General features: G+C 44.8%; 1 protein-coding gene across 1 annotated transcript in view; it reads right to left on the bottom strand.

The window, feature by feature from the left end:
- Positions 1-15,051, bottom strand: part of LOC140727222 (pleckstrin homology-like domain family B member 1) — a 63,993-nt gene extending 48,942 nt beyond the window's left edge. Inside the window, exon 1 of the mRNA XM_073044489.1 lies at positions 14,383-15,051. The gene's annotated coding sequence lies outside the window, so the exon portion shown is untranslated. The remainder of the gene's footprint in view (positions 1-14,382) is intronic.
- Positions 15,052-15,539: the final 488 nt, after the last annotated feature.

Genomic DNA, 15,539 nt, shown 5'->3' with positions numbered 1-15,539 from the left:
GCCCTAACCCACCTGGACAAAAAAGACACGTACGTTGGAATGCTGTTCATAGACTTCAGTTCAGCATTCAACACAATCATCCCTCAGAAATTGATTGGAAAGCTGAGCCTACTGAGCCTGAACACCTCCCTCTGCAACTGGATCCTAGACTTCCTGACTGGGAGACCTCAGTCAGTCCGGATCGGGAGCAGCATCTCCAACTCCATCACACTGAGCACGGGGGCCACCCAGGGCTGTGTGCTCAGTCCACTGCTGTTCACTCTGCTGACCCACGACTGTGCTGCAACACACAGCTTGAACCACATCATCAAGTTCGCCGATGACACCACCGTGGTGGGTCTCATCAGCAAGAACGACGAGTCAGCTTACAGAGAGGAGGTGCAGCGGCTAACAGACTGGTGCAGAGCCAACAACCTGTCTCTGAATGTGAACAAAACAAAAGAGATGGTTATTGACTTCAGGAGGGCACGGAGCGACCACTTTCCGCTGAACATCTACGGCTCCTCCGTAGAGATCATTCGGATCACCAAATTTCTTGGTGTTCACCTGGCGGAGAATCTCAGCTGGTCCCTCAACACCAGCTCCATAGCAAAGAAAGCCCAGAATTGTCTCTGCTTTCTGCGAAGGCTGAGGAAAATCCATCTTCCACCCCCGCCCCCCATCCTCACCACATTCTACAGGGGTTGTATTGAGAGCATCCTGAGCAGCTGCATCACTGCCTGGTTCAGAAATTGCACCATCTCAGATCACAAGACCCTGCAGCAGATAGTGAGGTCAGCTGAGAAGATCATCGGGGTCTCTCTTCCCGCCATCACGGACATTTACACTACACGCTGCATCCGCAAAGGAAACAGCATTATGAAGGACCCCATGCACCCCTCATACAAACTCTTCTCCCTCCTGCCATCTGGGAAAAGGCACCGAAGCATTCGGGCTCTCACAACCAGACTGTGCAACAGTTTCTTCCCCCAAGCCATCAGACTCCTCAATAGCCAGAGCCGAGACTGACACCAACCTACTGCCCTCTACTGTGCCTATTGTCTTTATTGTAATGCCTGCACTGTTTTGTGGGCTTTATGCAGTCCTGGGTAGGTCTGTAGTCTAGTGTAGTTTCTGTGTTGCTTTACATAGTTCAGTGTAGTTTTTGTGCTGTTTCATGTAGCACCATGGTCCTGAAAAACATTGTCCCGATTTTACTGTGTACTGTACCAGCAGTTAACGGTCGAAATGACAATAAAAAGTGACGACTCAACTTGACTTCATAAGATCATTCCTCCCATGCTCAATGCCCTGACTAATCTAGGCCAGCGTGCCAAATACCTTCTTCATTACCTTACATACCTATGATGCCTCTGTACTGCTTTCCCAGGTCTCCAGGGTACTATGACTCACTGGAAGTGCAAGCCTAGAACTATGGTCTCCTCCCACATCGCAAAGACAGGTGTATTTGTAGGCACTGTTCCCACTTCACTGCGTGGCCGCGTAGTGACCGAAGTGCTTCCGTGCACATAGCCTCTGTTGATGTGCAGCTAGAAGTTTCCGTTATTAAAGCACCACGTGGTTTTCAGGCTGTGTAGAGCAATGGTTGGTCCACACAGCTGTGAAACAAAATGAGAGGCAATGTTGTTTGTAGGTGAATTGATTGTTGTAAGTTGCCCCTAGGGTAGAATGTGGGGGAGTTGAGGGAAATGTGAGGAGAATACAATGGATTATCGTTTGGTGGTTATGAACTCAATTTGACAAAGAGTCAGTTCCCATGCTGTGTCTCCGTCTGTCTTTCTGGTGAGACAGCCTGGGGCTCCCAGGCAACTTCAGTAGAATGCAGCTGATTGACCTCCATGGCCGTTACAAGGCATAGATTCCAGTTTACATTTGATATTGATCCCAGAGCTCTTGCACCATCTACATTGTACAATATAACCTGTGTCTGTACAGTCAACAGTCCCACTGTTAGAATATTACCCGTAGCCTGATTGTGAAGTTCAAATTAACATTATCAAAGTACCTATATGTCACCATATACAACCCTGAGGTTCATTCTCTTGTGGGCATACTCAAGATTAATATAATCACCATAATAGAACAATGGAAGAACTCACCAGCTTCAGTGTTCAACCAGTGTGCAAAAAACATAAACTGTGCAAATACAAAAAAAGAAACAACTATAATAAATTAATAAGCAATAAATATTCAGAATGTGAGCTGAAGAATACTTGGAAGTGAGCCTATAGCTTGTGGGAACAGTTCAGTGATGGGGTAAGTGAAGTTGAGTGAGCCTTTGGTTCAAAAGCCTGATGGTTGAGGGGTGAGACAAAGGAACACATACCAATCCTCATAGAGGGATCAGAAGTGGAGAGAGTGAGCATCTTCAAGTTCCTGGGTGTCAAGATCTCTGAGGATCTAACCTGGTCCCAGCATATTGATGTAGTCATTAAGAAGGCAAGACAACAGCTATACTTTTTTAGGAGCTTGAGGAGGTTTGGCATGTCAACAAATACATTCAAAAACTTCTATAGTTGTACTGTGGAGAGCATTCTGACAGGCTGCATCACTGTCTGGAACGGAGGGGCTACTGCACAGGACCGAAAGAAGCTGCAGAAGGTTGTAAATCTAGTCAGATCCATCTTGGGCACTAGCCTACAAAGTACCCAGGACATCTTTAGTGAGCGGAGCCTCAGAAAAGTAGAGTCCATTATTGATGCACCATCAATAACTCTCGGAGACGTGAGTTAAGGTAGGCTTTTATTGGCTGGAAGGAAGCACAAGCAGCAAGTGACCATCACACAACATCCTGGAGACTGAGGAAGGGGCTGTGCCTCCAATCGCCTTTAAACCACGGTCTGTGGGAGGAGCCACAGGAGCAGTCAGTGGGGGGGGGGGGGGGGGGGCGTGTCCAGACAAGTATATGTAGTTCATCACAATTATTAAAGACCTCCAGCACCCACCCAGGGCATGCCCTTTTCTCACGTTATCATCAGGTAGGAGATACAGAAGCCTGAAGTGTAGAAATAGCAGGGGCTCTGACAGAAATATTTCAAATGTCATTAGAAACAGGGATGGTGCTGGAGGATTGGCGTATTGCTCATGTTGTTCCATTGTTTAAAAAGGGTTCTAAGTGTAAACCTAGCAATTATAGGCCTGTAAGTTTGACATCAGTGGTGGGTAAATTAATGGAAAGTATTCTTAGAGATGGTATATATAATTATCTGGATAGACAGGGTCTGATCAGGAGCAGTCAACATGGATTTGTGCGTGGAAGGTCATGTTTGACAAATCTTATTGAATTTTTTGAAGAGGTTACTAGGAAAGTTGACAAGGGTAAAGCAGTGGATACTGTCTATATGGACCAGTAAGGCCTTTGACAAGGTTCCACATGGAAGGTTAGTTAGGAAGGTTCAATCATTAGGTATTAATATTGAAGTAGTAAAATGGATTCAACAGTGGCTGGATGGGAGATGCCAGAGAGTAGTGGTGGATAACTGTTTGTCAGGTTGGAGGCCGGTGACTAGTGGTGTGCCTCAGGGATCTGTACTGGGTCCAATGTTGTTTGTCATATACATTAATGATCTGGATGATGGGGTGGTAAATTGGATTAGTAAGTATGCAAATGATACTAAGATAGGTGGCATTGTGGATAATGAAGTAGGTTTTCAAAGCTTGCAGAGAGATTTAGGCCAGTTAGAAGAGTGGGCTGAAAGATGGCAGATGGAGTTCAATGCTGATAAGTGTGAGGTGCTACATTTTGATAGGAATAATCAAAATAGGACATACATGGTAAATGGTAGGGCATTGAAGAATGCAGTAGAACAGAGTGATCTAGGAATAATGGTGTATAGTTCCCTGAAGGTGGAATCTCATGTGGATAGGGTGGTGAAGAAAGCTTTTGGTATGCTGGCCTTTATAAATCAGAGCATTGAGTGTAGGAGTTGGGATGTAATATTAAAATTGTACAAGGCATTGGTGAGGCCAAATTTGGAGCATTGTGTACAGTTCTGGTCACCAAATTATAGGAACGATGTCAACAAAATAGAGAGAGTACAGAGGCGATTTACTAGAATGTTACCTGGGTTTCAGCACCTAAGTTACAGAGAAAGGTTGAACAAGTTAGGTCTTTATTCTTTGGAGCATAGAAGGTTGAGGGGGGACTTGATAGAGGTATTTAAAATTATGAGGGGGATAAATAGAGTTGACATGGATAGGCTCTTTCCATTGAGAGTAGGGAAGATTCAAACAAGAGGACATGAGTTGAGAGTTAAGGGGCAAAAATCTATGGGTAACACGAAGGGTAACTTCTTTACTCAGAGAGTAGTAGCTGTGTGGAACGAGCTTCCAGTAGAAGTGGTAGAGGCAGGTTCCATTTTGTCATTTAAAAAAAAATTGGATAGGTATATGGACAGGAAAGGAATGGAGGGTTATGGGCTGAGTGCGGGCCAGTGGGACTAGGTGAGAGTAACCGTTCGGCACGGATTAGAAGGGCCAAAATGGCCTGTTTTCGTGCTGTAATTGTTATATAGTTATATGGTTATAAGGCACACACTCAGCAATTCAGGAACAGCTTCTTCCCCTCTGCCATCCGACTCCTAAATGGACAATGAAGCTTTGGATACTACCTCACTTTTTTTATTATACAGTATTTCTGTTTTTGCATATTTTTAATAATCTATTCAATATACATAATTGATGTACTTGTTTATTTATTATGTTTTATTTTATTTATTATTATTATTCCTCTGTTATATTATGTATTGCATTGAACTGCTGCTGCTAATTAATAAATTTCACGTCACATGCCAGTGATAATAAACCTGATTCTAATTCTGATTCTGATTCTGAACCTGGTGACGTGAATCCTGAGGCTTCTGTACCTTCTTCCTGACAGTTGAGGGATAATAACTGTTCCTGAACCTGGTGGTGTGGGTCCTGAGGCTCTTGTACCACCTTCCCGACAGCAGCAGCAAGAAGAGATGGGTGGTGGGGGTCCCTGATGGTGGATGCTGCTTTCCCGCGACAACGCTCTGTGTAGATATGCTCAATGGTGCGGAGGGCTTTACCCGTGATGGACTGGGCCTTATCCAGTGCAGGAATTTTTAGCTGTGGATATCTGGGCTAAAGGTTACTGTCCCAAGAGAATGCTTTATCGTCAAAGGATGGTGCCTACCATCATGGAAATGGAATGCACAGAATAATAAATCGTTAATTACAAACAGAACTGACTGGCAGCTCTAACATAGTTGTGGTTATGTGGATGCAGATTGAACTCCTTGTGCAGCTCAGTTGTTACTATTCAAAAACTGAAATCAACAGAAAATAGGATGGCATGTATACAGTCATAACTCTGCTTAGAGAGATTTTGACAGCGCATTTCATCTTTGGAATTCCATCACTGAAATACTTTGCTGGGTTAGTAAGTTGGAACCTGTTTGGTGTCCAAGACCAAAACCCCCTAAAGGTGTCTATGCCCCAAGATAGGGTAGAAAAGCATTCATTGGTAAGTGACAGGAAGTCACATTGCAACTGTACTGAGTGCATTTCTGGCCATTCCATTGCAGCGAGGGTGTGGAGGCTTTGGAGAGTCTGCAGAAGAGCTTCACCAGGATGCATTCGAGCTGTGTGCTGAAAGATGGACTGTTTCCTCAGGAGCATCGGAGGTGGAGGGGAGAGGTGACAGAAATTCATAAAGGCATAGATAGTCAGAATTTTTTCTCAGGGAAAAAAATGACTAAATACGAGAACACATGTATTTTTAAGATGAGTAGGGGAATCATAAAAGAAATGTGAGGAGAAGCTTTCATTAATGTATGTATGTACGTGTTTGGTTATATTGAGATGCAGTGCAGAATAGGCCCTTCCAGCACACTGAGTCATGCCTCACTGCAGCTCCCCGATTTAACCCTAGCCTAATCACAGGACAATTTATTACGGCCATTTAGCCAACTAATTGGTACGTCTTTGTACAACTGCAGTACCCGGACAAAACCCACACAGTCATGGGTCATGGGAGAACGTACAAATGTACAAACAGACAGCAGTGGGAATTGAACCCGGGTCACTGGTACTGTAAAGCGTTGTGCTAACCACTACACTACCGTACGATGGGAATTGAACCCGGGTCGCTGGTACTGTAAAGCGTTGTGCTAACCACTACACTACCGTGCGATGGGAATTGAACCCGGGTCACTGGTACTGTAAAGCGTTGTGCTAACCACTACACTACCGTGCGATGGGAATTGAACCCAAGTCGCTGGTACTGTAAAGCGTTGTGCTAACCACTACACTACCGTGTGATGGGAATTGAACCCGGGTCACTGGTACTGTAAAGCGTTGTGCTAACCACTACACTACCATGCAATGGAAATTGAACCCGGGTCACTGGTACTGTAAAGCATTGTACTAACCAATGAGTAGAGCAGGTTGTCAGGGCTAAAAGCACCTGTGATAGTTTGTTAGATAGATAAATTAATATGCAGGCAATAGATGGGTATGGATCATGTACAGGCAGGCAAGATTCATATTTGCCACAGGCATGGTGGGTCCAGGATCCTGTTTCTGAGCCACATGCTGTGTACAGGAAGATCTGCAATGTGATAGTGGGCAAATTATCTGCTAGTTTGTTTGTTTGAGAGACAGACTTGGTCAGGTTTTGATTTAAGGAGGCAGCTCAGATCTATCTCTCGTGTGAAATCAGAGATTGGTGATCAATCCTGGCCTTGCTCCAAGCTCCTTGCTTACCTGATTCCATATCAGGATATTGATCAGTGACAGATACGGGTGGAGAAACGGCAGATGACGTTTAATCTGGGCAAGTGTGAGGTGTTGCACTTTGGGAGCACAAATGTAAAGGAAAAGTACACAGTTGGTGTTAGGAACCTGAATGGCATCGGTATACAGAGGGATTTTGGGTCCAAGACCGAAGCTCTCTCGGTGGCAACGCAAGAAGATAGGATGGTAAAGAAGGCACATTTGTTTGAGAGAGCCATGGTTTTCAAGGGATGTTGGAAACTTGGTTCAGAAAAAAGAGAGATATCTACAATAAATATAGGCAGCATGGAGTAAATGAGGTGTTTGAGGAATATAAAGAATGTAAAAAGAATCTTAAGAAAGAAATTAACAAAGCTAAAGGAAAATACGAGGTTGCTTTGGCAAGTAAGGTGAAAATAAATCCAAAGGGTTTCTACAGTTATAATAATAGCAAAAGGATAGTGAGGCATAAAATTGGTCCCTTAGAGAATCAGAGTGGACAGCTATGTGTGGAGCCAAAAGAGATGAGGGAGATTTTGAACAGTTTATTTTCTTCAGTATTCACTACGGAGAAGGGTTTTGAAATGTGTAAGGTAAGGGAAACAAGTAGGGAAGTTACGGAAACTATGACGATTAAAGAGGAGGAAGTACTGGCACTTTTAAGGAATATAAAAGTGGATAAATCTCTGTGTCCTGACAGGATATTCCCTAGGACCTTGAGGGAAGTTAGTGTAGAAATAGCAGAGGCTCTGACAGTAATATTTCAAATGTCATTAGAAATGGGGATGGTGCTGGAGGATTGGCATTTGCTATTAATATAACTGTAGAAACCCTTCAGATTTATTTTCACAGTACTTGCCAAAGCAACCTCGTATCTTCTTTTAGCTTTTCTAATTTCTTTCTGAAGATTCTTTTTACATTCTTTATATTCCTCAAGCACCTCATTTACTCCATGCTGCCTATATTTATTGTAGATCTCCCTCTTTTTCCGAACCAAGTTTCCAATATCCCTTGAAAACCATGGCTCTCTCAAACTTTTAACCTTTCCTTTCAACCTAACAGGAAAATAAAGATGCTGTACCCTCAAAATTTCACCTTTAAATGACCTCCATTTCTCTATTACATCCTTCCCATAAAACAAATTGTCCCAATCCACTCCTTCTAAATCCTTTCACATCTCCTCAAAGTTAGCCTTTCTCCAATAAAAAATCTCAACCCTTGGTCCAGTCCTATCCTTCTCCATAATTATATTGAAACTAATGGCATTGTGATCACTGGACCTGAAGTGCTTCCCAACACATACCTCCGTCACCTGAACTTTTTAATTCCCTAACAGAAGATCTAACACTGCCCCTTCTCTAGTCGATATCTCTATGTATTGCTGCAAAAAACTATCCTGCACACATTTTACAAACTCCAAACCATCCAGCCCTTTTACAGAATGGGCTTCCCAGTCTATGTGTGGAAAATTAAAATCTCCCACAATCACAACCTTGTGCTTACTACAAATATCTGCTATCTCCTTACAAATTTGCTCCTCCAATTCTCGCTCCCCATTAGGTGGTCTATAATACACCCCTATGTGTTACTACACCTTTCCCATTCCTCAATTCCACCTAAATAGCCTCCCTAGACGTGCCCTCTAATCTATCCTGCCAGAGCACCGCTGTAATATTTTCTCTGACAAACAATGCAACACCTCCTCCTCTTGTCCCTCCGATTCTATCACACCTGAAGCAACAAAATCCAGGAATATTTAGTTGCCAATCACACCCCCTCCTGCAACCATGTTTCACTAATAGCTACAACATCATATTTCCAGGTATCATCCATGCACTAAGCTCATCCGCCTTTCTTACAATGTTCCTAACATTAAAATAAATGCATTTAAGAAATTCTCCACCTCTTCCTCTCTGTTTATCTCTAACAGTACAAAGAACTTTACTGTCTTCTTTTTCTTCCTTCTCCCATACATCTGTTCCTACACTCTGGTTCCCCTCTCCCCTCGTGTCTAGTTTAAATCCACTGGAGCCTCTCTAGCAAACCTACCTGCAAGAATATTTGTCTCCCTCCAGTTCAGATGTAAACCGTCCCACCGGAACAAGTCCCACCTTCCCTGGAAAACTGCCCAATTATCTATAAATCTGAAGCCCTCCCTCCTGCACCATGTCTTCAGCCACGTGTTGATCTGCGCTATCTTACTATTTCTAAACCCACCTGCAAGTGGCACTGGTAGCTATCCTGAGATTGCTATCCTGGAGGTCCTGTCCTTTAACCTGGCGCCTAGCTCCCTAAACTCACCTTTGAGGACCTCCTCACTCTTCCTACCCACATCATTGGTCCCTACATGGACCACGACATCCGGCCGCTCACCCTCCCTCTTGAGAATACTGAGAACTTGATCTGAGATATTGCGGACCCTGGCAGCAGGGAGGCAACAGACCATCCGGGATTCTCGATCTCTTCCACAGAAACTCCTATCTGTCCCCCTAACTATCGAATCCCCTATCACTACTGCTCTCCTCTTTTTCCTCCTTCCCTTCTGAGCTGAGGGTCCAGTCTCGGTGCCAAGACTGGCCAGGTCAGATCTGTATCTCAATATTACCATGAAGAACACCATGTAGACTGGCCGGGTCAGATCCATAACTCAATATTATCATGAAGAACACCATGAAGACGGGCCGGGTCAGATCTGTAACTCAATATTACCATGAAGAACACCATGTAGACTGGCCGGGTCAGATCCATAACTCAATATTATCATGAAGACGGGCCGGGTCAGATCTGTAACTCAATATTACCATGAAGAACACCATGTAGACTGGCCGGGTCAGATCTGTAACTCAATATTACCATGAAGAACACCATGTAGACTGGCCGGGTCAGATCTGTAACTCAATATTACCATGAAGAACACCATGTAGACTGGCCGGGTCAAATCTGTAGCTCAGCACTGCCATACTACATCATGATTTTCATACCTCTGCTCTTGTTCTGTTACCCTGAGATTGAACACCATTACACCAAACAAGTTTCAACTGAAAGAAATCCTCTAGGGCTGGGAACAGGCATTCGCCCCAGGTCCAGTTGAGGGATTTGAGCAGATAAAGGTTTATCTGATTGCAATGCAAAGAAACATTTCCCACAGCACAGTCTGCCGTGTTGGATAAACATTGGATCAAATAGTTCCAGAGGTTCCAGGAAATGAGTGAGCACGAATGTCAGGACATTCTTTTTTGTTTAAATTTGAGAACAGCATTGCACCAAGAAGACAAAACACGAAGCCTGGTTTACATTTCATTTCAAAGTTTAGTCACTGCATGTAAACCTACATAAATACATTTAAACAGGAAATGATAAAGATCAGATAGCATTTCAAGGTATCATCCAACCAAAACTTTACTGAATGAGCTCACTCTGCCTGCACACCTGAACTGACAGTCAAATCAAGTGAATGTAAAATATCTCCTCATTTTTCTCAAATCTTACTCTTCCAGTTGCTGAATTCTTCATCTAGCTCTGGGAAACTCTCTCACAGTCACAGTTTGATCCAGATCCCTTTCATCCAAAGGGTTTGTTATCACAGACATCACTATCTGTATGTTGCAAATGTTGGCAGAAATAAATGGGAACATTCCCTAATCACCAGGAGCAGAGCTTCATATCAGTTCAAAATATTTCCCCAGCACTTGTTTTAACCGATGTTTTAAACAGTTTGGAAGAACGAGACAGTCAAACATACCAGAGTGAGGGAGTAACATCCCAATGTAAGAGTGTAGTAGGCGGTACCAGTGTTATGTTAGAGTTCCCTTCCTGAGAACTGTCCCCAAGCCGATTCTGTACCACAGACAGCATCCAATCAGGATGCATCACAGCTTGGTATCGTAACTGTTCTGTGCAAGGAAGTGGAGAGAGTTGTGAACACAGCCCAGTCCAGCATGAAAATCAGCCTCCCCTCCATGACTCCTTTTATACTTCACCCGACATCGGCAAAGCAGCCAGCTCTCCCAACTCACTCATTCTCACTTCCCTCCCCCTCCTATCAGGCAGAAGATACAAAAGCCCGAGATACAAAATCACCAGGTTCAAGAACAGCTTCTATCTTACTGATACCAGACTCTCAAATGCCAGCAGATGAACTCTTCATCTCCCAAGGTGGCCCTTGCACTTTTGCTGTGTATTTACAATGCACCTTCTCTATAACTGCATCACACAATTCTGCATTCTGTTTTAATACAACTATCTGACTATACTTATGTCTGGAGCGATCGTCTGGGTGGAACACAAAACAAAAGCTTTTCACTGTATCTTGGTACATGTGACAATGATAAACTAAGAAATTCTGCAGATCCTTGAAACCCAAAGCAACAAACACAAGATGCTGGAGCATCTATGGAAATAAATAAAGTCGACATTTCAGGCCCAGACTCTTCATCGGGATTGGAAAGGAAGGAGGGAGATGCCAGAATAAAAAGGCAGGGGGGAGGGGAATGATGATAACCCGGAGGAAAATCTTGCCTGACAAACCTGATGTAATTCTTTGAGGAGATTACAAGAGGATGGATAAAGGGATTGCAGTGAATGTTGTATATTTGGACTTTCAGAAGGCCTTTGACAAGATGTCACACATGAGGCTACTTACCAAATTTTAAGAGCCCACAGGTTTATAGGAAAACTACTAACATGGTTAGAGCATTGGCTGATTGGTAGGAGGCAGTGAGTGGGAATAAAAGGATCTTTGGCTGGTTGTCTGCCAGTGACTAGTGGTGTTCCACAGGGGTCAGTGTCGGGACCACTTCTTTTTCTACTGTATATAAATGATATAGATTATGCAAAAATGGCTTTGTTGCCAAGTTTTCAGATGATACAAAGATTGGTGGAGGGGCAGGTAGTGTCAAGGAAATGGGTAGCCTGCAGAAGGACTTAGACCGATAAGGAGAATGGGCAAGAGAGTGGCAAATGAAATACAATGTTGGAAAATGTATGGTCATGCTCTTTGGTAGTAGAAAAAATGTGCGGACTTTTTTCTAAACGGGGAGAAATTCCAGGAATCTGAGATGTAGAGGGACTTGGGAGTCCTTGTGCAGAACACCCTGAAGGTTAACTTGCAAATGGAGTCAGTGGTGAGGAAGGCAAATGCCATGTTAGCATTCATTTCAAGAGGTCTAGAATACAAGAGCAAGGATGTGATGCTGAGGCTTTATGAGACACTGGTGAGGCCTCACCGTGAGTATTGTGAACAGTTTTGGGTTCCTCATCTTAGAAAAGATGTGCTGGCATTGGAGAGGGTCCAGAGGAGGTTCACAAGGATGATTCCAGGAATGAAAGGGTTTTCATACAAGGAATGTTTGATGGCTCTGGGTCTGTACTCGCTGGAATTCAGAAGGATGAGGGGGGATCTCATTGAAACCTTTCAAATATTGAAAGGCCTAGACAGAGTAGATGTGGAAAGGATATTTCCCATAGTGAGAGAGTCTAGGACAAGAGGGCACAACCTCAGGATAGAGGGGTGTCTATTTAAAACAGAGATGCGGAGAAATTTCTTTAGCCAAAGGATGGTGAATTTGTGGAATTTGTTGCCACCTGCAGCTGTGGAGGCCAGGTCGTTGGATGTATTTAACGAAGCGATTGATAGCTTTTTGATTGGACATGGCATCAAAGGTTACAGGGAGAAGGCCGGGAACTGGGGTTGAGGAAAAAAGAAAAAGATTAGCCATGATCGGATGGTGGAGCAGACTCGATGGGCCAGATGGCATAATTCTGCTCCTATGTCTTATCGCCTTATGGTCTTAAGGTGATAGGTGAAGCCAGGTGGGTCGGAATGGTAAAGGGCTGGTGATGAAGGAATCTGATAGGAGAGGCGAGTGGACCACAGGAGAAAGGCAAGAAGGAGGGGACCCTGGGGGAGTTGGTAGGCAGGTGAGAAGAGGTAAGAGGCCAAAGTGTCGGACCATGGCTTCCTCTTGTGCCAAGATGAGGCCACCCTCTGGGTCGAGGAGCACCACCTTATATTCCGTCTGGGTAACCTCCACCTGATGGCATGGATATTGTTTTCTCCTTGCGGTAAAATAATATTTCCCTCCCCCTCCCTGTCCCCTCTGAAGACATCCCAAAACATCAACTGTTTATTCATTTCCATAGATGCTGCCTGACCAGCTGAGTTCCTCCAGCATTTTGTGTGTAATACTGATCGTGTAAGAACTGCTCTCTGCAAAGAGCAACTAGAAAAGGTGATCTCAATGAAACACACAAATCTTATGGATCACGACAAGTTCGAGCAGGGATGATGGTTCTACTAGAATCAAGAATTGCAATCTCCCCACACACGGATAGTTTCCCTGTCCCTAATCCTATGCTGCCCTGGTTGGCCCCTCCTCACACCCAGACAGTTGCCCTGTCCCTAACCCTATGCTGCCCCTGGTGTTGCCCTGGTTGGCCCCGCCTCACACACAATGACCATGATGCTCTGCCTCCTGGAAAGTCCACAACAGTGGGGCAAACATGGATTCTCATCACCGTGGAGTATGCCTGGAAGACGTATGATGTATAGATGTTTTAAATAAAAAGTGAAGTTGCAGACAGTGAAGAAACTTGTCAAAGGATATAGGTCAACTACAGATATGGGCAGATAGTGTTGTGTCCAGGCAAGTGTGAGGTCTGGGGGAAGTACACAAAGTATGTTTGGATTGTTTTCTCTGGGGGGGGGGGGCACATCACTTCAGAGATAAGGTCATGAGGAAACCACCAGGTCCGTTAGTTAATGAACCCAGCCTAGGTTTGCTCAGCCATTCCACACATGATGTCTCAAATTTACAGACTGGCATTTCCCTGGATTTAATATCAAACTTCTGTCCATCTGAAATTTAATGCCTGTAGTTGAAGGATCAAAGGCAGTTTATGGACATGCTAAACAGTCTCTGCATATAGAGCTTTACATGGACCAAGTCCACACCCTAGACTCCCGGCCAGCAGAAACAATCTCTCTTTGCCCCACACCCCCTATCCAGAACAGCAACCTGATCAATCCTTACTCTTCTAAAGAAATCACAGTTTGTGTACTGTTGGGATGTAAACTGCACCCACTCCTGTAAGGCGCATACAGCAGGGGTATCCGATGTGGACGACCCTGAGTTTTGTAAGATCATGCACCAGATGCTGGAGGAACCCAGCGTCCACGGAAAGAAACGGACAGATAACACTTCAGGTTGAGAACATTAAATTTCACCGGAAACGTTCACTGTCCATCTCCCTTCACAGGAGCTGCCTGACCCTCCGAGTTTCGCTAGCGACGTGAGATTCCGGTATCTGCAGTCACCTCTATTCTATAATGTCACCTCTACCCATGGAAGTCTATTAGCTCTTCCAGGTTCTTTCAGCCTCCCTCCTCCCCAATCATTTCACCGGGGGTAAGGAGAGAGAGAGGGCACAGTGAGGTCGGGGAATGGGTAGAGAGGAGAGACGAGATGTGGTGGAGGGAGAAGGTGGGGCAGAGGGAAGAGCAATGGGACGGGTAGAGGAGAGGGAGACAGGCGCGGGGCTGGTGACTGGGAAGGGGTGGAGAGCAAAGGGATCTGACTGAGGACCCGGGACCCCGATCCCTGTGGGGACGGAGAGACCCTGCACCCCGTTAGGCTCTGTACTCACGCCGCCTGTCGCCGGGTTCGGATCCGGACCGCCGTCCGCTCCCACAGACGTCGCTCCCGCTCAGCTCCTGTCCGGCCACGTAGCGCAAGGGAGCGGGGGCGGGAGCGCGCACACGCGGGTTCAACCCGCAGAGTACAGCCCTACACACCGGCAGTACAGTGTGTGACCCACACCCTAACAGCCCAGCTCGACATACGCCAGCACACCACGAATTCAGCTCGATACACTCGGTGTACAGCCCAACTCATCCGGTATGGAATCTCACACACGTCGACACACCAGAGGTACAGTCTAACCCACCCTTAGAGAACAACGCAACGCCTCCTGTATGACAGGGGTAAGTTTTTCATGTAGATAAACGGAATGAGCTGCAGAGGAGGTGGGAACAATTACATTTAAGACTTTTGAAGAAATTCATGGATAGGAGAGGTTTAGAGAAATGTGGACCAAATACTAATTTTAAATAGTGTGAATGGACATCTTGATTGGCATGGATGAGCTGGGTTGTTTCTGTTCATCATAATTCCATGATTCTAGGAAATATTTCACTTCACTTCAACGAAATGCCCACATATAACAAAAGGATTCCTTAAAGCTTCCACAAGGAGTCCTTGGCAACAGCTGAGGTGTTTCAGTCCACACCTTGAAATGGATGGATTTACTACATAACTGACTTCATCAAAGTGATGTGGAATTCAAGTGTCTTTAATGATGCCCCCCCCCCCCCCCGTTACTTCCTTGAAACACCCATATCTTCACTTTGCAAAATCATGCACTCCAGAGGTTTGACTGCAATTAGTTTTTGAAGGACCTTGGCAGGTTGGATGAAGAAAATGTATTTCCTCTGTTGGAGAACCTAGAACTAGGATTGTGAGTCTTTGGATTTCTGTACGTCAAGAGCCTTTGAATATCTCTAAGGTAGTAATTCTGACTACCGTCTCTCATAATTTTACAAACTTCTATCCGGTCTTCCCTCAGCTTCCAACACTCCAGAGAAAACAACCAAAATTTGTCCAACCTTTCCTTAAAGCTCACATTCTCTATTCCAGGCAATATCCTGTAAATCTCTTCTGCATCTTCTCCATCGCCTCCACATTCTTCCTGCAATGGGGCAACACAATAGCCATTAACCATCCCTATGTGTAGTCCCAATGTGA

The sequence above is a fragment of the Hemitrygon akajei genome, chromosome 5, assembly GCF_048418815.1.
Source record: "Hemitrygon akajei chromosome 5, sHemAka1.3, whole genome shotgun sequence".
Lineage (NCBI taxonomy): Eukaryota > Metazoa > Chordata > Chondrichthyes > Myliobatiformes > Dasyatidae > Hemitrygon > Hemitrygon akajei.
This window is presented reverse-complemented; position numbering and strand designations above follow the sequence as displayed.